A 24,152-nucleotide genomic window follows, 5' to 3' on the forward strand; every position below is an offset into this window, starting at 1 on the left:
AGGATAGAACACTCAGGGAATGGGATTACTTCCATTATAAAAGAGGTCCATGAGAGCTATTCATTCCTTCCACCATGTGAGGAGGGAGCTAGAAGGCACCATCTATGAACCAGAAAGTGAGTCCTCACCAGATGCCAAATCTGCTGATGCCTTCATACTGGACTTTTCAGTCTCCAGAACTGTGAGAAACACATTTCTATTGTTTATTAGCTATGCAGTTTATGGTATTTTGCTGTAGCAATCCACACAGACTAACACATTCATTTTATATTCTGTGTATTTGATCCTTATCAATGTATGATTTGCAATTTTTAATCCTTTTGCAGGTTTTTTTTTAGTCACTTTCTAGCCATGGTGGGCAAAACAAATGCCAGTTTCTGCACTGCTCCATCAAGGAACTGCCTGACAGGTTAAAACACACAGCCACCTTTTTCGTAAATATGTATCGCAAGGTCCATTTTTATTTATTTATTTTTTTGAGACAGTGTCTTGCTCTGTCGCCCAGGCTGGAGTGCAGTGGCCTGATCTCAGCTCACTGCAAACTCCGCCTCCTGGGTTCACGCCATTCTCCTGCCTCAGCCTCCCGAGTAGCTGGGACTTCAAGCGCCTGCCACCATGCTCGGCTAATTGTTTGTATTTTTTTGTAGAGACGGGTTTCACCGTGTTAGACAGGATGGTCTTGATTTCCTGACCTCCTGATCCGCCCGCCTTGGCCTCCCAAAGTGTTGGGATTACAGGAGTGAGCCACCGCGCTTAGCCCCAAGGTCCATATTTTTTCCCCCAGCACCACCAGTCCACACTAGGAACACTGTCTCCATGCATTCTGCAGATCTGGGGAATGAAGAAGGATGGTCTGTTGATAAGCAAAAATGCCATGATGCTTTATAACCAAAATTTAGCCATCTCTTTCTTCATTAAATAATCCCCGATTGCTGTAAGGTGTTTGTTGTTGTTGTTGTTGTTGTTTTTAACTAGCTTCCAAAATTCTGAAAAAGTTGATTCAGTGTTGCCAGCCTCACTGTTGCTTCACTAAAGGGGCCAATTCTTGAGCTACTCCGGTTTCCATGAAGTCACTTCCCTCATTCAGCGTTTGTACGTGGGAAAAAAATCTTCATTTCACCTTTTCTCTTTGAAATGTGTTTTCGCTATATATGAAATTCTATGTCTACAGTTTTTTTTCTCTCTTTGAGTATTTTAAAAATTTTGCTGTCTTCTCCCTTGCACTTTTGCAGTGAGCTCTCTACTACCATCCTTGTCTTTGTTGCTGTATGTGGAATGCGTCTATTTCTCTCTGGCTACTCTTAATTTTTCTCTTTATCACTGAGTTTGAATATTTTAATTATGAGATGCTTTGTTTGTTCTTTTTCTTTTCATTTCTTGTTATTGGGTTCATTAGGGTTCTTGGACCCATGAGTTTACATTTTTCATCAAATTTTGACAAATTTTTACCATTACATCTTCAGCTATTTGAGGGAAACGGGTTCTTCATAAATTCTTCATAAACGGTTTTTCTCTGTGTGTTTGATTTGGAATTTCTATTGCCATGAGTTTTAATTCACTAATTTTTTTCATGGAATGTTTAATCTGTCATTCCATTACACTTGATTCCATCTAGTGTAATTTCATCTCATTCATTGTAGTTTTCATGTCTGACAGATTGGTTTTGATTTTTTAATAACTCTGATGTCTCTACTGAAAGTTTAAAACATACAGAATACAGTTCTGATAGCGTTTCTAATATTACTTTTTGTGAATAATAATATATATGTCCATTCTGGGTCAATTTTGATGTATTGATTATCTTCTTCATTAGATGCTACATTTCCTACTTCTTTGTGTTCCTGGTATTGAGTGCCAGCCATTTTGAATTTTATCTCTTCAGGACCAGTGTATTTTTTAACTTCATATTTTTGATTCACATATTCTGAGATTTAGTTCATCTAAGCGATTTTAATTTTTTTTTTTAGGCTAGACCAGAACAGTGCTCATTCTAGGGCTAATTGTTCTCCAAGATTCAGGAAAACCTTTTGATGTTACTATACCCAAAGCCTTACGAATTATGACGTTTTCCAATATGGCTGTTGGAAAGAGACATTACTCTCAGTCTATGTTAGGCTCATACACTGTTGATTCTAATTCTTTTCTGATGGAGCTCCCTAGCCTTGAGTAGTTTCCTTTCATGGTGCTGTTTGAACGGTTGAAAATCTTGGGTGTTTTATTTCTCAATTAATTCATCACTAACTCATCCTCAAGCTGAAACCCTAAATAAAAACCTGTTTTTTTTTCTGCGTCTATCGCAATATTTCTTTTTGCGGGGCTGGAGTTTGCTCTGTTGCCCAGGCTGGAGTTCAGCGGCATGATCTCAGCTTACTGTAGGCTCCGCCTCCCGGGGGTCACGCCATTCTCCTGCCACAGCCTCCTGAGTAGCTGGGACTACAGGCGCCCGCCACCATGCCTGGATAATTTTTGTATTTTTAGTAGAGACGGGGTTTCACCTTGTTAGCCAGGATGATCTCAATCTCCTGACCTTGTGATCTGCCCACCTCGGCCTCCCAAAGTGCCGGGATTACAGGCGTGAGCCACTGCGCCCAGCCGTCTATCGCAATGTTTCTTAAGTCAAAATGACGAACACAGTTAACAAAGCAAAGATTTGTCATTACAGATTTTTAAAAATCCTTGGGAACTTCTGAAAAGGACAACTGTCCTATTATCCTTACATTTGGTTTTGTTTTCCAGCTGGAATGCATCATTTAGGAACGTTAGATCTCACAGTGTATTTTGGAACTCAAAGCCAAAGAATAGCATCATTCACCTTTCAGTGATTGCCCCCTCCTCACCAGTGTTTCTTACTCAGTGAAACTGGCTTTCTTACCAATTATCTCTACCATTAGTTTTGGTTCTGCTCAGCACAAGTTGTTGTATAGACAATATGTGAGAGTTAAGTCAGGGTATTCTATCTCTTTATGTATCTTGCCACTAGCCACCTATGGATTAATGTCACCCTGAAGCCAAATGAAGAATGGCAAACTCAGAGGTAACTTTATTTTGATGATAGTGAGCTTGGGTTCTGCCTTTTTCATATGAATAAAATATTTTATGAATAAATACCATATATACATAAATTCACAAAAACACACATATATCACTCTAGTTCTGAAATATTTCCTGTCAATGAGAAGTAGTTGAACCCTTCTTTTTCTAAGATGAGGCTTCCAAATACTGCTGAATTTTTCTGTTTATTCCGCTGAAATTCTGCTTCTACAAACAGCAATAATGACCAGATTAGGGGTTATGTAGGTGGAAAGTCCACAGGTCAAACCAACTCTCTGGGTAACAGAACAAGGGGTTCTTAAGTAATTTGTTTATGTTACTAAAGAATCTGCCTCCTTATACACTCTAAAGTAGCAAAAATTGAGCCGATTCTTCCCATTTTAACTTGTTCTATGCACCTCAAACAAGCCTTGTCCACCTTTATTCCACATTTAATTTGCCAAACCTTGATGCTGTCCTGGTTGCTTGACCTTGCTGACTCCATAAATTCTATAGAAACATAATTTTTAATTATTTTACAAAGCATTGTTTACTGACTAATTTTCTTTCATTTTAAAATTTTAAGTGATCTTCAAATGATGCAATGATAAACATCTCCATAAATAAATTGTTGTCTAAAGTCCAGTTGTTTTCTTTTTCTTTTTCTTTTTCTTTCTTTTTTTTTTTTTCAGACAGAGTCTCACACTGTTGCCCAGGCTGGAGTGCAATGGCGCGATCTCAGCTCACTGCACCCTCTGCCTCCCGGGTTCAGGTGATTCTCCTGCCTCAGCCTCCCAAGTAGCTGCGATTACAGGCACACACCACCACACCTGGCTAATTTTTTTGTATTTTAGTAGAGACAGGGTTTCACTGTGTTTCCAAGTCTGGTCTCAAACTCCTGACCTCAGGCGATCCACGCGCCTCGGCCTCCCGAAGTGCTAGGATTACAGGTGTGAGCCACTACGCCCATCCCTGATTATTGTCTTAATGCCAATTCCTGAATGTGAATTTCTAAAAAAAAAAAAAAAAAGGCATTTTTAATATACTTGCTAGGATTTGCCTAATTAATTCCCAGTGGTACAGGTGCAAAATATATGTTGTCTCACCATCTTTGCAGTACATATATTTTTAACATTTTTGACAGTTGATATGTGGAAATGCCATGCCATTCTGCAGTTCTGAATTTGCATAACTATTAGGAAGCTCAAACTGTTTTTCTTATATTTATTATTTATATTTTTGGTATATATTGTTTATGTCTTTGCCCATTTATAAGAATGTTTATGTTCTTTATTTTGAAAACTAGTTTCCTTATAAATTCAAAATATATTGTTAGAATACAAATAATTGAGAGAACACAGATGTAGAAAAATAGAAATTACTCCAGTAATTCCATTTCCATTTATATCACCACAATTTAGTTTATATATTTTTCCAACAATGTTGTGCCTGTGTATACTTTGGAAAAAATAATCGGATCATATATTTATATTTTTATACTACTTTTCTTTTCTTTTTTTTTTTTTTTGAGATGGAGTGTTGCTCTGTCACCCAGGCTGGAGTGCAGTGGTGCGATCTCGGCTCACTGCAAGCTCTGCCTCCCAGGTTCACACCATTCTCCTGCCTCAGCCTCCCTAGTAGCTGGGACTACAGGCACCCGCCACCACACCTGGCTAACTTTTTGTATTTTTAGTAAAGACGGGGTTTCACCTTGTTAGCCAGGATGGTCTCGATCTCCTGACCTCGTGATCTGCCCACCTCGGCCTCCCAAAGTGCTGGGATTACAGGCATGAGCCACTGTGCCCAGCCTATACTACTTTTCAAATTGAATCTTTTTAAGTCAGTATCTCAGACACTTTAAGCAATGCTCAATTATCTATCATGTTAACTAGGCAGAGATTCTTTAAAACATTTCTTATGGATAGACATTTAGGATTTTTTCCAGTTTTTGCTAGTATTTATCCCCACAATATACATTCTTATTTCTGAACACTTATTGTAAACAGTCCTAGACAAGGAATTGCTGTGTTACATAATATAATTATGTTTTATTTTGTGACATATTGCCAGATTGCCTTCACATATGTTTCTACAAACCTGGAGATCCCCTCAGTCTGAAAATCCTCACAGCTCACTGATGCCCACTTCTCCACACGTCAACACTGCATACAGTGAGGTTGGTCAACTCATAATGTATGTCTCTTGTGTCTTTCTAAATTACTTTTAAAAGGGATATTCCCTGCACTTTCCATGTCTTTTGCTTATTGATAGAGTATAGATAGTAACCACGTATGGTATGGGGTAACCTCTCTCCTTTTCTTTTTTTCTTTTGAGAGAGAGTCTTGCTCTGTCACCCAGGCTGGAGTGCAGTGGCACGATCTCGGCTCACTACAACCTCTGCTTCCTGGGTTCAAGCGATCCTCTTGCCTCAGCCTCCAGAGTAGCTGGGATTACAGGCCAGTGCCACCACGCCTAGCTAATTGTTTGTATTTTCAGTAGAGATGGGGTTTCACCGTGTTGGCTGGGCTGGTCAGGAACTCCTGGGCCTTAGCGATTGATCCTCCTGCCTTGGCCTCCTAAAGTGCTGGGATTACAGGCATGAGCCACCATGCCCAGCCTCCTTTCTTGATTTTTATCTGCTAATCGTATTGCTATTTTTTGTGTAGAATGGTGTTTATAAATCAAGTTAATTTCTTGTGACTGATTCTACTTTTTTACCTATAGTTAGCCTTCTCTAGCTTATGCTTTCAGCTCAGTTATAAATTTAGGCCAGTAATGCATACCTTGAACAATAGTCCATCCTTCAGAGTCATTGTCTTGGGCAAAACCCTGAGTGCATGTGAGAGGTGAAGCAGTGCTACTGGCTGGATTCGCCCGAGAGCCCACTAAACAGAGCAATGCAGTTTACTGGGTTTCAATTAATTTTTATAAAGATATTTTATGTAAAATATATACTTTTTTATGAAATTTGGAAAATATAGAAAATAAACAAAACATTTTTATAACCCCCATGGTGTGAATCCAATCACTTTGGATTTTGGAGAATTTTCCTATAGTCATCTTTGCCATGTCTGTTTGGTGTGCTGCAGTGCCTGTTTTTCTGTGTTTTGTTTTTTTTTTCATCAGCTGCTCATCACACATTCCACACTGCAATGCAGCTCCTGCTTCCTGTGACCCTGTCTAAGTTGTCTTATAGCATATTCTCCTGGTCTGCTCTCCCCAACACCAGTCTCTACCCAGGGAGAGACTGTAGTGTTAGGTTCCCGGACTTGTGGTTTCTTCTGTTATTTGGAGAGGGGAGATAAATTTACCTTGGAATATTCTGTTAGACCCACCACCGTCTCTCATTACTTGTCAACTCCACCCATTTATCCCCAACAAACAATTAAAAGGTGAAACTAACCTCCTCTCTCTTCTTTAATTTGAAAGGTTACTCATGAATTGTAATCCCTATATACCTGTTAACTATTAACCTTCCACAGGGGAACCAATACTGCAACCCTAATCTCATAGCAAAATCACTAGCATGGAGAAGACCAAAAATATTTAGAAATGAGTTTAACACCACCACCTCCCCGCCCCGCCAAAAAAATAAGAAGAAAAAGAAGAAAGAAGAGGGAAGATGGAAGGAAGGAAGGGAGGAAGGAAAGAGAAAGAAAGAAAGGAGGAAGAAGGAGAAGAAAGAAGAAAAAGAGAAGAAAAGAAGAAGAAAGAAGAAGGGAAGAAGAAAGAATAAAAGAAGCAAAGAGAAGTTGATTTTCAGATTTAATTCAGGTCTGTGTATCCGATCATTCTTTCCCAGGCACTGGGAATGTAATTCAGGGTATAAGTTAGGGCCCGTTCTCTGGTAGGAGTTCTAGAATGATCTCCCACAGTCTCCCTGTGTGACAGGGGGCAGGGTACCTAACCCTTTCCACTTCAGTCATCTCCTCTTTAAAATGAGGATACTGATGAAAAAATATCTTATATTCTGCATAAAAATATGACAAGAGGTAATTGCCTGGGTCTGATTAAGTAATTTGTAAACAGTACCTAATACTATTATTTCAAATTATTCCAATAGTCCGAAGGCCCATGTAACATTTACTTTCTGTATTTTGGGATTTTTTTTTGTGGTTGTTGTTTATTGATTTTGTTTTTGTTTTTTAGTTGTTTTGTTCCTGAGGAAAAGGAATCATTTTTCTTTTTTTTTTTCAGATATGGTCTTTGTATACAAAAATTATATATATAGTTATATATATGTAGTTTTGTACAGAAATTATATATATTAATATGCAATTTTTGTACAGAAAGACTATACACACACACACACACACACACAAAATAACGTCAATTTTTCCTTTTTCTTTATCCCCGCATCCTCTGCCTTGGTTTAGAATTTCATCATCTCTCATTTACACTATTTCAGAAGCCTGGTAACCCGTCTCCCTGGCAACAGTTTCCACTCTACTCATTGCCTAAGGACTGATTTCCTTCTCTCATTCCATTCCCTCCCACTCTTCTATCTTCCTGATCAAATGGATTTCTATGCCACACACATAATACATGTTATAATACTGTGTTCCTGGCTAGACCTTATTTGCATATGAATAAATGTTTTTTGAGTAGTTGAAATGATAGCGATATGTAATTTGTATTCTGATTTTCACCTGGCAGTAATTTCACAAGCACTTTTCAGACCACTAGATAGACCTAGTAATTATTATTTCTAGGTAATATGAGTATCTATGAGGGAGAAAAGACCATTATTCAATTAATTATTATACACTGTTATTAGAAATTCAGGTCACATCCAATTTGGGGGGTCATTTTAAATGATATTTCTTTGAAAGTTTACATATGCATTGGTATATTTCTAGTTTTTGTCATATTTCATTATAAGATACATGGGATAGTTTCAGTGGGGCAAAGGGTGAAATATTTTTTTGAAAATATGTTTTATGGCATTTGACTATGATGCCGTCTGATTTCCAAATGTACTGGCTCAATCAATACTGAACCTTGTGTATTATGGCATCACTTTGCTACAAGACATAAGATTTGCACAATGTCATCTTAATTTTGCATTTAAGGAATAAAAAGTTTCTTAATCTGATGATTATAAATTGGAATCTTTGCTTTAGTTTAATGATTAGCAAAGTTAAAATTATTCACATTTTTCACTGAGTGTATAATTGTGCGTGTGTGTGTGTGTTTTTCAAAGACAGAGATTTGGACCATAACTATTTGTATCCCTTAACTATTTAGTGTTAATTTATTGTTATAGTCGGTAGGAACACCTGAGGGGTGGAGAGAGTAATGTCTCTAATATTTCTTGTGTTGTCTCCCTTTGTTTTCATTGTTTTGTTTTTGTTGATGAAGGCAGGGCTTTTTAAAAATGCCTTATAGTCTTTAATGCCATTTAGTATCCCAATTCTTGTATTCTTTTCCTTGTAAAACTTCCCTAAAATCATTTGGCCCTATTATTATTATTATTATTTTTAAACATAGAGGAGAACAGGGGCAGTGTCATGGTTTGTGGGTCTGATATTCTTCCTCTGTATTGAAGCTACTCCCTGCACACAGTGCGGCACCCTGTGAGGACCCGGTCCCTGTGTCTTCCCATGGTGCATGAAATAATGGCACTGGACTGGTCTGGTCGCTCTAAGACTCTGAATAAAGGAAATGTACAGAGTCAGGCACAGCTACCAACAGCTGATAAGCACCACATCTAGGCTTTTTTTTGCCTCTTTCCTGCACTTTCTCTCTTTCTTGTATTCTGAGTGTGGCATGAAATTTATTTGATCAGGAAGATAGACAAATAGGAGGGAATGGGAAGGGAGGGAAGGAAATCAGTCCTTAGGCAATGCGTAGAGTGGAAACTGTTGCCAGGGAGATGGGTTACTAGGCTCCCTTAAGTTCCACATAAGTTTGCTGAGACAGGTCTATTGTAATTTGAGTTCTCTTTAAACGAATTAGTTCATCCTTAATAGTGTGAAGTCCTGGAGGACAGCCAGGGTGTTTTATTTATCTTTGTTTCCCTATCATTTGTGGCTCAAAGAAGGACATTTAAAATTTATATTGAATTAAGGGACAGAGCATTATGCTCTGGGGTATGGTGATTTCAGAAGGTAAATGTCAATGGGGAATAATATGTCCAAATAAAAGCGAGACATATGCCTTGTAATGTGCTCTAAGGTCCTTCGAGATCCTGGTGAGAGAAAAACGCAGTCTAGAGGTGAAGAGGACCCTAGAGAGATGCATGATGTGGGAAATAATAAGCTAGAAGGTATACGCCTAGTGAAAATAGGTTCCACAGCAGCATCACCCTGACTGCAGAGATATTAGCCCGGCTCCTTTTCTCCAATATCCAGATGTAGGCCTGTACTTGTGGATCTGGACAGGCTGCCAAAGGTGTGCTGCATATTTTTGCCAGGAACAATTTGAATGGGTCATTTTCAGTGGGTTAGCCTCATGTTTCGTTAAATTTATCCCTAAGTATGTCACATTTTGGGATGCTATTGTAAATGGTGTGGCTTATTTAATATTTTATTTTCCAACTTTTTAGTGCTAGTGTATAGAAATACAAATGATTTTTAACTCCAAATTTTGCAATAATTGCATATTTACGGGAAGTTATAAGGAGTGATGCTGAAGGATCCTGTGTACTTTCACTCAGTTTTTCCCAGTATCATAATCTTACAAAATTCTAGTACAGTGTCACAAGAACACTGACACTGATACTGCCAAGATGCAGAATAGCCCCATCACCACAAGGACCTCCACAGCACCCTTTATAGCCACCCCCACTCACTGCATGCCCAATGCATTTGCAACCACAAGCAACCACTAATCTGCTCTGCATTTCTATAATTTTGTCATTTCGAGGATTTTTAATAAAGAGAATCATAGAATGTGTAACATTTGAATTTGGCTTTTTTCACTCAGAATAATCGTCTAGAGATTATTCATGCTGGCTGTTGTATGTATCAATACTTGATTCCTTTTAACTGCTGAGTAGTTCAGGAGGTGCAGGTACCACGGTTGGTTTAATCAGGCACCAGTTGAAGGTATTTGGCTTGTTTTAAGTCTGGGACCTATTATGAATAAATATGCTATGAACATTCATGGATAAGTTTTGGTGTAAACCCGAAGTCTTCATCTCTCTAGGGATAAATTACCAGGAGTATAATGTCTAGATTATATGGTAGTTCTACGTTTAGTGTTTTAAGAAGCCTGAAGTGGCTGCTGTATGTATTTTTTTCCTAACAGCATGGGACAATGATTCAGTTTCTCTGCATTTTGCATTGTCACTTTTTTTCTTCGCAATTTTGAACAAATGTGTAATGGTATCCAATTGTGTTTTTTCATTTGTATGTTTGTTTTGTTTTTGAGACAAAGACTCACTGTCACCCAGACTAGAGTGCAGTGGGGCAATCACAGCACACTGCGGACTCGACTTTCCAGGCTCAAGCGATCCTCTCAAGTGATTAGAGGCACAAGCCACCATGCCCAGGTCATCTGTTCACTTTTTGATAGTGCATTTCATTTTATTTTTTTACTTTTTGTAGAGACACAATCTCACGACGTTGCCCAGGCCAGTCCCTCCTGAGTAGCTGGGACTACAGGTGCACACCACCATGCCTGACTAATTTTTGTATTTTTTATAGAAATAGCGTCTCATCATGTTGCTCAGGCTGCTCTCCAACTCCTGGGCTCCAGCGATTGTCAGCCTTCCAAAGTGCTGGGATTATAGGTGTGAGCCATCATGCCCGGCCTCGTTGTGGTTTTAACTTCCATTTTCTTCACAGATAATGATGCTAACTATCTTTTTATGTGCTTATTTTCTATCTATATACCTTCTTTAGTGAAATGTCTCTTCATGTATTTTGGCCATTTTTTCTTATTTTTTGTTTTTACTTTTGAATTTTGAGAGTTCTTTATATATATTCTTGATATGAATCTTTTGTCGTCTGTTTTGTAATCTGTTTATGTTATGTAGTATGTTATGTTAACAGGGCCATTCACAGAGCAAAAATAATAATAATTATAATTTTAATAAAATTTCATGTAATTTCTCCTTTTATAGATTTTGCTTTTGGTTTAAGAACTCTTTCTAGTTGGATATTCTGAAGATTTTCTCTTATGCTTTTTCTAAAATTTTACACTTACTTTTAATTCTGCAGTCCATTATGATGTCATTTTTGGATAAGTTATGAGTTAAATCAAGGTTCATTGTTCTATCTATGGATGTTCAATTGCTCTCATACTATTTGTTGTAAAGACTTCTATTTTTCCATTGAATTACTTTTGCGCTTTTGTCAAATATGGCCACAGTGATGAGGGAGTATGTTTTTAAGTTCTCTATTATGTTTCATCAACCAGTCATCTATCCTTCTGCCACTATCACATACTCTTTTTTATTGAGATACAACTCCAATACTATAACAATTATCCTTTTAGAGTGTACAATTCAGTGGTTTTTAGTATATTTGCGAACTCATACAGCCATCACTACTATCTAGTTCCAGAACATTTTCGTTACCCCAGAATGAAAGCACACACACATGGCTGGGCGTGGTGGCTCATGCCTGTAATCTCAACATTTTGGGAGGCCAAGGTGGGTGGATCACCTGAGGTCAGGAGTTTGAGACCAGCCTGGGCAACATGGCAAAAGCCTGTCTCCACTAAAAATACAAAAATCAGCCGAGGGTGGTGGCGCCTGCCTGTAGTCCCAGCTACTCAGGAGGCTGAGGCAGGAGAATCATTTGAACCTGGGAGACGGAAGTTGCTGTGAGCCGAGATGGCCCCACTGCACTCCAGCCTGGGCTACAGAGTGAGATTCTGTCTCAAAAAAAAAAAAAAAAGCACATACCTTTTATCAGTCACTACTTATTCCCTCCTCCACCAAGAACCCTCCCACTTAGGCCTCCCAAAGTGCTGGGATTACAAGGGCGAGCTGTTGCAGGAAGTCTGGGACCCCAAATGGAGGGACCAGCTGAAGCCATGGCAGAAGAACGTGGATTGTGAAGATTTCATGGACATTTATTAGTTCCCCAAATTAATACTTTTATAATTTCTTGTGCCCGTGTTTACTGCAATCTCTAAACATAAATTGTAAAGATTTCATGGACACTTATCACTTCCCCAGTCAATACCCTTGTGATTTCCTATGCCTGTCTTAACGGATGCCCAGCTTTAAAATTTCTCTCTTTTGTACTCTGTCCCTTTATTTCTCAAGCTGGCCGACACTTAAGGAAAATAGAAAAGAACCTATGTGAATATTGGGGCAGGTTCCCCAATAGCGAGCTACCACTCTCAGCCTGATATTGCATTTAAAATCACAATTTGATGATGTTTAATTTATCCTTTTTTGTCACTTTATGCTTTTGATGTCATATCTATGACCTATGACCATGTGACCTTGCCTAATCCAAGAAAATGAAGATTTATAGCTACTTTTTCTTCTATTACTTATTTATTTATTTATTGTTTATTTTAAGTTTAGGATTGTTTTGTTTTGAGATTTATCGCTTAGTGCTTATATTTACTGTTTGGTCGAGATTCAGTTGATTGAGAGTTCCAATTTTATTCTTTTTCATCTGAATATACAGTTTTCTGGAACAAGTTTTTGAAAACACTATTATTTAACCCATCGAATTGTTTTGGAACTTGTGTTACAAATAAATTGTCCTCAGATCGTAAGTTTATTTCTGTTCCCTCAGGTCTTTGTCTATACTTATGTGAATACTACAGTCTATTGATTACCATGTAGAAAATTTTTGTATTAGAAAATGTGAGTCCTTCAATTTTGTTACTTTTCAGGATTTTTTGGCTATTATCAGCTCCTTCTATAAGAACTTTAGAATTAGCCTGTCAATGTGTGAGAAAAGAATTAGCCTGTCAAATTGTGAGAAAAAAAAGCCAGCATGGATTTTGGTAGGGATTGTGTTGAATCTAAAGATTTATTTGGGGGAGTGTTTTAATCTAGTTTAGTCAATTTCTGTTGCTGTAACAGAGCACCAGAGACTGGGTAATTTATAAAGAAAGAAATTCATTCAGCTTTTAGTTCTGGAGGCTAAGTCAAAGAGCATGGCATTGGCACCTGTTGAGGGCCTTTATGCTGCATCATAGCATGATGGATGGGCAAGTGAGAACGTAAGACTGAGAAAACAGCATCAGGGACTGACTTGCTATGTAACAATCCATTGTCATGATAACTAACCCACTCCTGCAATAAATACATTAATCCATTAATGATGATGAACACTCATGATTCATTCATTTCTTACTATATTGCCCATCCCAACACTATTTCATTGGGGGCTAAGTTTTCAAAACATGAACTTTGGGAGGAGACCTTCAAACTGTAGCAGCATCTTAAAAATATGAATTTTTTCAATCAATGAACATGGATCTTTCCATTTAGTTAAATATTTGTCAATTTCTTTTTTCAGATTTTATTTTAGAATTAGGGGGTAAATGTGCAGGTTTGCTCTAAAGGAAAATACTTTGTGATGCTGAAGTTTGGTATGAATGAATCAATCATCCAGGTCATAAGCACAGTACTCAATAGGTAGGTTTTTTTCAATACTTAACCCCTCCCTCTTCCATCTTGTATTCCCCAGTATCTATCATTCCCATGTTTATGACTATGTGTACCCATTGTTTAGCTCCTACTTATAATTGAAAACATGTGCTGGTTGGTTTTCTGTTTCTGGAAATGGTTACAATAAAATGGTTTCCATTTGCATCCATGTTTCTGCAAATTTCATTCTTCTTTTATGGCTGTATAGTATTCCATGATGTATATGTACTACATTTTCTTTATCCAATCCACCACTGGTAGGCACCTGGGTTGATTCCATTTCTGCTATTTTGAATAGCACTGTGATGGACATACAGGTGCAAGTGTATTTTTGGTAGGCTGACTCATTTTCCTTTGGATATGTACCCAGCAGTGGGATTGCTGAGTCCAGTGGTAGTTAACAAGAATGCAATCCCATTTATAATAGCCACACACAAAAAAACCTAGGAATACAGGTAACCAAGGAAGTGAAAGATTTCTACAAGGAGAATTACAAAACAATGTTGAAAGAAATCAGAGATGACAAAAACAAATGGAAAAAATATTCTATGTTCATGTATTAGAAGAATCAATATCATTAAAATTGCTATACTGTCAAAAGCAATTTACAAAATCAATGCTATTCTTCTGAATTTATTTTAATGATGTTTTGTAGTTTTAGCATGCGAGTGGTGTACTTCTTCTCTTAAATTCATTTGTAAGTATTTATTTTTGACATTGTAAATAGAATTGTTTTCTTAATTTCCTCTCTGGATTGTTTATTATATATAATTGTTTTTTTAAAATATTGATCTTTTGCAGTTTGCAAACTTGCTCTAGTAAATCATCTCTAATATTTTCGTGGGACCATTAGGGATTTCTGTATATAATACCATGCAATCCACACTTAGAAATAGTTTTATGTCCTCCTTTTCAATATATATGAATTTCATTGAATTTCCTGCCAACTTTCCCTGGCTAGAACCTCCAGTGCAATATGAATATAAAGAATGAGAGCAGATCCCTTGTATATTTTCTGAGTTTTAGGGAAAAATATTTAGTCTTGGTGGTGGTAGCTGTGACTTTTCATAGATGCCATTTATCAGCTTCAAGAAGCTCCATTTTTACCAAATTTGTTTACGTTTTTATCATGAATTTGTGTTGCATTTTGTCAAATGATGGTTCTGTATCTATTGAGACGATCATGTGATCTTGTCCTTTATTCTATGAATATGGTGAATTACATTGATTTGTCTGTGTTGAGCCACTCTTGCATTCTTGTGATAAATGTTGTTTGGTCATGTTGCGTAATCATTTTATGTGTTGCTGGATTTGGCTTCCTAGTACTTTGTTGAGGATTTCTACTTCTCCATTTGTAAAATATATTGGTCTACAATTTTAATTTCTTGTGATGTCTTTATCTAGTTTTAGTATTAGCATAACACTGGTCTCATAGGATGAGTTGCAAAGAGTTTCTACTTCTATATTTTTGTAAGACTTTATTGGTATTAATTTTTTAAACATTAGTAGAATTCTTGACTATATGTTTGGTCCTGGGTTTCTGTTTGGGGGAAGTTTTATTATTATTATCACTAATTAACATCTTTACTGTTTAAAAGTCTATTCAAATTTTCCAGGTTTCTAGTTAGTTCCAGCAGTTTGTGTGTCTCTAGCAATTTATTTTACCCAGGTTATCTAGGTTGATGTAGACTTCATCATAGTATTCCCATATAGTCCTTATTTTTTTAAGGTATTTCTTATAATTTCTTATTTTAATAATTTGAGTCATCTCTTTTCTTAGTCTAGCTAAATATTGTCAAGTTTGATTTTTTCAGAAACCAATTTTGGTTTGTTTGATAAGCTCTATTGTTTTTCTGTTCTATAGTTCATTTATTTCCATGTTAATCTTTATTATTTACTTCCTTCTGCACATTTTGCTTTTAGTTTGTTTTTCTTTAGTTCTAGTATCTTTTTTTTTTTGAGACAGAGTTTCACTCTTGTTGTCTAGGCTGGAGTGCAATGGTGCAATCTCCGCTCACGGCAACCTCTGCCTCCCGGGTTCAAGCGATTTTCCTGCCTCAGCCTCCTGAGTAGCCGAGATTACAGGCTCGCGCCACCACACCCGGCTAATTTTTGTATTTTTTTGTAGAAATGGAGTTTCACCATGTTGGCCAGGCCAGTCTGGAACTCCTGACCTCAGGTGATCCACCTGCCTCAGGCTCCCAAAGTGCTGGGATTACAGGTGTGAGCCACCACACCAGGCCGATTCTAGTATCTTAAGGTGGAAGATGAAATTATTCATTTGAGAATTTCTTTTTTCACATAGATATTTATAGGTACATATTTTCCACTAAACACTATTTTGTGGCATGTCCTACATTTTGGTATTGTGTGTTTTCATTTTCATTCATTTCAAAGAATTTTCTAATTTTCTTTTTTTCTTTTACATCACTTATTTAGGAGTTTATTGTTTAGTGTTCATGTATTTGTAACTTTCACACATTTTCTTGTTTCTTTGATTTCTAATTTCATTCCACTTTGGTTGGCAAACATACTTTGTATGATTTTAGTAAGGCTTTATATTTATCGAACATCATTTTGTGGCCTCACATATGGTCCGTGCCTGAATAACATTCCACGTGCACTTGAGAAGAATAGATATGCCGTTATTGTTCAGTGGAGTGTTCAATATGTGTGCTACATCTATTTGGTTCATTGTGTTGTTCAAGTGCTCTATTCGCTTATTGATTTTCTGTCTAATTGTTCTGTCCATTACTGAAAGTGGGGTATTGAGGTCTCTAACCATTATCTGTGAGTTATTTATTTCTCTCTTCAATTGGGTCAGTTTGTGCTTCATGTATTTTGGAACTCCATTGTTAGATAAATGTATCTTTATAATTGTTATATCTTTGTGACAGATTGAACATTTATTATTATAAAGTACCCTTATTTTTCTCCCATTATAATTTGTATTTGAAAGGTTAATTTTATAATATTTATTTAGCATTCTGTTGTTGGGTACTATTTGCTTGATGTATCTTCTTTGATCCTTTTATTTTCAACCCAACTCCTTTGGGTTTTTGAATCTAAAGCATGTCTCTTGTAGAAAGCATATAATTATTTTTATTCATTTATCCAATATCTGCCCTTTATTTGAGTTTTTAATTGATTCACATTTCATGGAATTACTGATAATGTAGAATTTGTCACTGCTAATTTGCTATTTATTTATATATGTCTTGTGTCTTTTTCCTCTATTCCTCCTGTAAACTTGTAAAACCTCTTTTGCATTAAATATGTACTTCTAGTATACCATTTTAATTGTATATTGCCTTTTCTATTTTAAATTTTGTATGTATACATAATAGTTGTACATATTTATGGGCTAGACATGAAATTTTGATACAAGCATATAATGTATCTTGTTCAAATTAGGGTAATTAGGATATCTATCACTTCGAGTCATTGTCATTTTTTTATTTTTAAAAATGTTGAGGGTACCTACTAAGTGTATGTATTTGTGGGGTACATGAGATGTTTTGATACAGGCATGCAGCGTGAAATGCAAATCAAAACTACAATGAGATATAATCTCACTCCAGTTAAAATGACTTATATCCAAAAGACAGGCAATCACAAATGCTGGCAAAAATGTGGAGAAGAGAGAACGCTTGTACACTGGTTGTGGGAATGTAAATTATTGCAACCACTATGCAGAACAATTTGGAGGTTCCTCAAAAAACTAAAAATAGAGCTGCCATGTGATCCAGCAATCTCACTGCTGGGTGTTTACCCAAAAGAAAGGAAATCAGTATATGGAAGAGATATCTGCACTCCCATGTTTGTTGCGGCACTGTTTAAAATGGGTAAGATTTAGAAGCAACCTAAGTGTCTATCAACAGATGAATGGATAAAGAAAATGTACCATTTATTTGCATTAGGAACATTCCAATCTTTTAGTTATTTTGAAATATGTAATAAATTGTTGTTAACTATAATCATCCTATAGTAATGCTGAACACTAGATGTTATTCCTCTGATCTAATTATATTTTTGTATCCATTCAGTAACCCTTTTTATCCCCTCTCCCCATTCCTTCCCAGCTTCTGGTAACCATCATTCTACTCTTCAGCTCCATGTGATCAAAAAAATTTTTTTCTTTAAAAATGTTACATTAATTTATCTGTAGTACTGACAGTGTCTATTTTAAGTACTCTAAATTATTATGTGTAGCTCCTCAGGTGACCTTCCAATACTTCTTTTTTTTTTGAGACAGGGTCTTGCTCTGTCACCCAGGCTGGAGTGCAGTGGCACGATCTTGGCTCACTGCAAGATCTGCCTCCCAGGTTCACGCCATTCTCCTGCCTCAGCCTCCCGAGTAGCTGGGATTACAGGCACCCGCCACCACGCCTGGCTAATTTTTTTGTGTGTTTTTGGTAGAGATGGGGTTTCACCGTGTTAGCTAGGATGGTCTCCATCTCTGGACCTTGTGATCCACCCGCCTCAGCCTCCCAAAGTTCTGGGATTACATGCGTGAGTCACCGTGCCCGGCCCCAATACTTCTTAATCCTATATTATTATTATTATACTTTAAGTTCCGGGGTACATGTGCAGAACGTGCAGTTTCAGAGCCACTGTGAGATGCCATCTCACACCAGTTGGAATGGTGATCATTAAAGGGTCAGGAGACAGGAGATGCTGGAGAGGGTGTGGAGACATAGGAGCGCTTCTACACTGTCGGTGAGAGTGTAAATTGGTTCGACAGTTGTGGAGGACAGTGTGGCGATTCCTCAAGGATCTAGAACTAGAAATTCCATTTGACCCAAAAATCCCATTACTGGGTACATACCCAAAGGATTATAAATCTACTATAAAGACACATGTACACATATGTTTATTGCGGCACTGTTCACAATAGCAAAGATGTGTTCAAATTTTTTTTATCTCCAATGTATGAGTGAGAATATACAACATTTGTCTTTCTGTTCCTGGCTTATTTCATTTAACATAATGTCCTCCAGTTCCATCCATGTTGGTGCAAATGAGATTTTATTCTTTTATGGATGAACAATATTTCATTGTATATATGCACCACATTTTAAAATCCATCCATTGATGAATACTTAGATTGATTCTATACCTTAGCTATTGTGAACAGTGCAGCAATAAACATAGGAGTGCAGGTATCTCATTGATATACCGCTTTGATTTCTTTTGGATATATACCAAGTAGTTGGATTGCTGGATCATATACTAGTTCCATTTTTAGACTTCTGAAGAACAGCATTTATACTGTTTTCTATAGTGGTTGTACTAATTTACATTCCCACCAACTTTATAGGAAGATTCTCTTTTCTCCACATCCTTGTCAGTATTCATTATTGCCTATTTGAACACAAAGCCATTTTACCTGGGGTGAGATGATATTTCATTGTGGTTTTGCTTTGCATTTCTTTCATGATTAGTGATGATGAACATTTTTAAATAGCTGTTGGCTATTTGTATGTCTTCTTTTGAGAAGTGTCTTTTCAGATCTTTTGCCTAGTTTTTAATCAGAGAATTTTTTCGTTTGCTATTGAGTTGTTTGAGACTCTTATATTATAGTTATTAATCCCTTGTCAGATGGCTTGCTTGGAAATATTTTATTCCATTCTTCACTTTTTGATTGTTTCCTTTGCTGTGCAGAAGCTTTTTGGCTTTATATGATCTTATTTGTCTATTTTTTGCTTTGGTTGCCTGGACTTTTGGGGTATTCTTCAAGAACTTTTTACCCAGACTAATGTCTTGGAGTGTTTCCCTAATTTTTTTTCTTTGGAGATAGAGTCTCACTCTGTAACCCAAGCTGGAGTGCAGTGGTGTAATCTCAGCTCACTGCAACCTCTGCTTCCCAGGTTCAAGTGATTCTCCTGCCTCAGCTTTCCAAGTATCTGGGATTACAGGGGCGTGCCACCACACCTGGCTACTTTTTGTATTTTTAGTAGAGACAAGGTTTTGCCATGTTGGCCAGGCTGGTCTTGAACTCCTGACCTAAGGTGATCCACCCACCTTGGCCTCCCAAAGTGCCTAATGTTTTCTTCTAGTAGTTTCATTGTTTCAGGACATACAGTTAAGTCTTTAATTTATTTTATCTTTTCTTTGACAATACATTTTTAAACTATTATTATTATTATTTGAAATGGAGTCTTGCTCCATTGCCAGGCTGGAGTGTAGTGGTGCCATCTCGGCTCACTTCAACCTCCACCTCCTGGGTTCAAGCAATTCTCCTGCCCCAGCCTCCTGAGTAACTGGGATTACAGGCACACACCACCGCACCCAGCTAAATTTTGTATTTTTAGTAGAGACAGGGTTTCACCATGTTGCCCAGGATGGTCTTGATTTCTTGACGTCGTGATTCAATTATTTTCTTAATGGTACCCTTGAGAATTATAATTAACAGCTTAATTTATCAAAATCTATTGTAGATTAAAACCAACTTAATTTCAATTGTATGCAAGAACTTTGCTACTTTATGGATTGGTTCCCTCCCACTAATTAATGCTGTTATTATCATACAAATTACATATTTATACATTGCAATATCATCAACACAGATTTATAATCATTGCTTTATGCAGTTGTTGTTTAAAGTAGATAGGAAAAAAGAATTACAGATAACAAATACTTTTTTTTTTTTTGGAGATGGAGTCTTGCTCTGTCACCCAGGCTGGAGTGCAGTGGCACAATCTCGGCTCACTGCAAGCTCCACCTCCCAGGTTCATGCCATTCTCCTGCCTCAGCCTCCCGAGTAGCTGGGACTACAGGCGCCCGCCACCATGCTTGGCTAGTTTTTCTGTATTTTTTTAGTAGAGACGGGGTTTCACCGTGTTAGCCAGGATGATCTCGATCTCCTGACCTCATGATCCACGAGCTTCAGCCTCCCAAAGTGCTGGGATTACAGGTGTGAGCCATCACGCCCGGCCTAACAAATACATTTATATTGTACTTTATATTTAGCTAATCAGTTACTTTTACCAAGGCTCTTTTTAGTGCCCTTTCATTTTAACCTAATGTATTTTATTTTCTGTTTCTAGTAGAACACGTTTGTTAACAAATTATCTGAGTTTTATTTGTTTTTGTTTTGTTACCGTTGTTGTTTTATATCCAGGAAGGTCTCAATTTCTTCATATTTTGAAGAGTAAGTTTGTTGGTTATAAGAATTCTTCTTTGGTAGTTGTTTTCTTTCAGCATTTTGAATATGTCTTCTCAATGCCTCTGTCCTACTGATTATCAATAAGCAGCTGTTTCTTTTTTTAATCACTAAGCAGCTGTTAATCGTAGTGATGATTGTTTGTATATGGTGGGTTGCTCCACTCTTGCTGTTTTCAAGTTTGGACCTGATATGGTTTGGCAGTGTCCCCACCTAAATCTCATCTTGAATTGTGGTTCCCATAATCCCAATGTGTTTGGGAGGGACCTGGTGGGAGGTAGTTGAATCCTGGGGATGGTTACCCTAATGCTGTTCCTGTGATAGTGAGTGAGTTCTAACAAGATCTGATGGTTTTATAAGGGGCTTTTCACACTTTGCTCAGCACTTCTCTCTCCTGCTGCCGTGGGAAGAAGGATCTGTTTACTTCATCTTCCACCGTGATTGTAAGTTTCCTGAGGCCTCCCCAGCCATGCAGAACTGTAAGTCAACTAAACCTCTTTCCTTTATAAACTACCCAGTCTTGGGTATGTCCTTATAGCAGTGTGAGAATGGATTAATCGAGGGCCAGTACTGCTTCAGATAGTCTTTCTGCCCTTTCTTTGTCCTCTGGGCTCCTATTATGCATAATTGGCTACACACTTGATGGTATTCCACAGGTTCATAAAGCTCTGTTTATTTTTCTGGATGTTTTTTCTTTTTCTTTTTCAGACTGGGTAGTCTCAATTAGGCTATTTTAAAGTTTTGTTTATTCTTTTTTTCTGCCAGCTTGACTCTGCCGTTGGTTCTTTGTAACATAATTTTTTCACTTCAGTTATTATACTTTTCAACTCCAAAATATATGTTGTTATGATTTTATAATTTGTCACTTTATTGACATTATCTGTTTTGTGAGACAGTAGTCTCATACTTTACTTCACTCTTGTGATATCGTTTCCTTTAGTTCTTTGAAACAGCTGATGTAAAATATTTGATTTAAAGTTTTTGGCTAGTAAACTTTTACATCTAGCTTTTGCAGGGAGAGTTTCTGTTGATTGCTTTTTTCCCACTTGTATATGACGCCTACTTTCAGGTATCTTTGTATGCTTCCTAAATTTCTGTAGAAAACTAGACTTTTAAAATAGTATTTGTGTCAAATCTGGGAATTAAATTTTCTCTCCTCAGAATAATTTGTTCTCACAGCCAACATCATATTGAATGGGCAAAAGCTGGAAGCATTTTCCTTGAAAAGTGGAATAAATCAAGGATGCCTACACTCGCCATTTTTAAAGAAACCTTTAAGTTCAGGGGTATATGTGCAGGATGTGCAGATTTGTTACACAGGTAAATGAGTGTCATAGGGGTTGGTTGTACATCACCTAGGTATTAAGCTCAGTATCCGTTAGTTATTTTTCCTGCCTCTCTCTCTCCCATCCTCCACCCTCTGATAGGCCCTAGTCTGTGTTGTTCCCCTCTGTATGTTTGTATATTCTCATCAGTTAGCTCCCACTCATCAGTTAGCTCCCACTTATAAGTGAAAACATGCAGTCTTTGGTTTTCTGTTCTTGAATTAGTTTGCTAAGGATAATGGCCTCCAGCTCCATTCATGTCTCTGCAAAGGACATGATCTTGTTCTTTTTTATGGCTGCATAGTATTCCATGGTGTATATGTACCACATTTTCTTTATCTAGTCTGTTGTTGATGGGCATTTGGCTTGATTCTATGTCTTTGCTAATAGTTCTGCAATGAACATATGTATGCATGTGTCTTTATAATAGAATGAGTTACATATCTTTTGGTGTATACCCAGTAATGGGATTGCTGGGTGGAATGGCAGTTCTGTCTTTAGATCTTTAAGGAATCACCATACTTCTTTCCACAATGGTTGAACTAATTTTTACTCCTACCAACAGTGTAAAAGCGTTCCTTTACCATTTCTGTTAAACATAGTACTACAGGTCCTAGTCAGAGCCATCAGTCAAGAGAAGGAAATAAAAGGCATCTAAATTGGAAGAATGGAAGCCAAACTGTCTCTGATGGCAGATGATTTGATTATATATCTATATACCCAGAAAACCCCATAGTCTCTGTCCAAAGGCATCTAGATCTGATAAACAATTTCAGCAAAGTTTCAGAATACAAAAATCAATGTACAAAAATCCACAGCATTTTTACATGCCAGTAATGTCCAAGCCAAGAGACAAATCAAGATTGCAATCCCATTTACCATAGTTACAAAAAGAATGAAATATCTAGGAGTACAGCTAACCAGGGTGACAAAAGACCTCTACAATGAGAATTACAAAACTGCTGAAAGAAATCGGATATAACACAAACGAATGGAGAAATAGTCCATGCTCATGGATAGAAAGAATCAATATTGTTAAAATGGTCATACTTTTGAAAGCAATTTAGAGATTCAATGCTGTTCCTATCAAACTACTAACAACATATTTTTAGACAGTTAGAAAAAAATTATTCTAAAATTCACGTGGAACCAAAAAAGAGCCAGAATAGCCAAAGCAATCCTAAGCAAAAGGAACAAAGCCAGAGGAATTGCCCTACCTGACTTCAAACTACACTACAAGGCTACAGTAACCTAAGCAGCATGATACTGGCACAAAAACAAACACATAGACTAACGGAACAGGACAGAAAACCCAGAAATAAAGGCGCACACCTACAATCATCTGATCTTCAACAAAGTCCACAATAACAAGCAATGGGGAAATGACTCCCTATTCAATAAATGGTGCTGGAGTAACTGGCTAGCTATATGCAGAAGGGTGAAACTGGACTGCTTAATTTCACCATACACAAAAATAAACTCAAGATGGATTAAAAACTTAAGTGTAAAACCTAAAACTATTAAAACTCTAGAAGAAAACCTTGGAAATACCATTCTGTACATCAGCTCTGGCAAAGATTCCATGAAGGCTCCAAAAGCAATTGAGACAAGTGAAGCGCTTCTGCACAGAAAACAAACAAAAAAAAATCAACAAAGTAAACAGGCAACCATCAACCTACAGAATGGGAGAAAATATTTGCAAGCTATCCATCTGACAAAGGTCTAATATCCAGAGTCTATAAAGACCTTGAACAAATGCATGAGTAAAAACCACCCCCCTAAAAATGGGCAAAGGACATAAACAAATTTTTCTCAAAAGAAAACACACGTGTGATCAACAAACATATGAAAAAATTCTCAACATCACTAATACTAATCATTAGAGAAATAAAAAATCAAAACCACAGTGAGATACCACCTCACACTTGTCAAAATGGCTTTATTAATAATGGAAAAATAGCAGATGCTGGCGAGGTTGCGGAGAAAAGGGAACACTTACACACAGCTGGTGGGAATGTACATTAGTCCAGCCATTGTGGAAAGCAGTTTGGAGATTTCTCAGATA

Source organism: Nomascus leucogenys, chromosome 6 (assembly GCF_006542625.1).
Source record: "Nomascus leucogenys isolate Asia chromosome 6, Asia_NLE_v1, whole genome shotgun sequence".
Lineage (NCBI taxonomy): Eukaryota > Metazoa > Chordata > Mammalia > Primates > Hylobatidae > Nomascus > Nomascus leucogenys.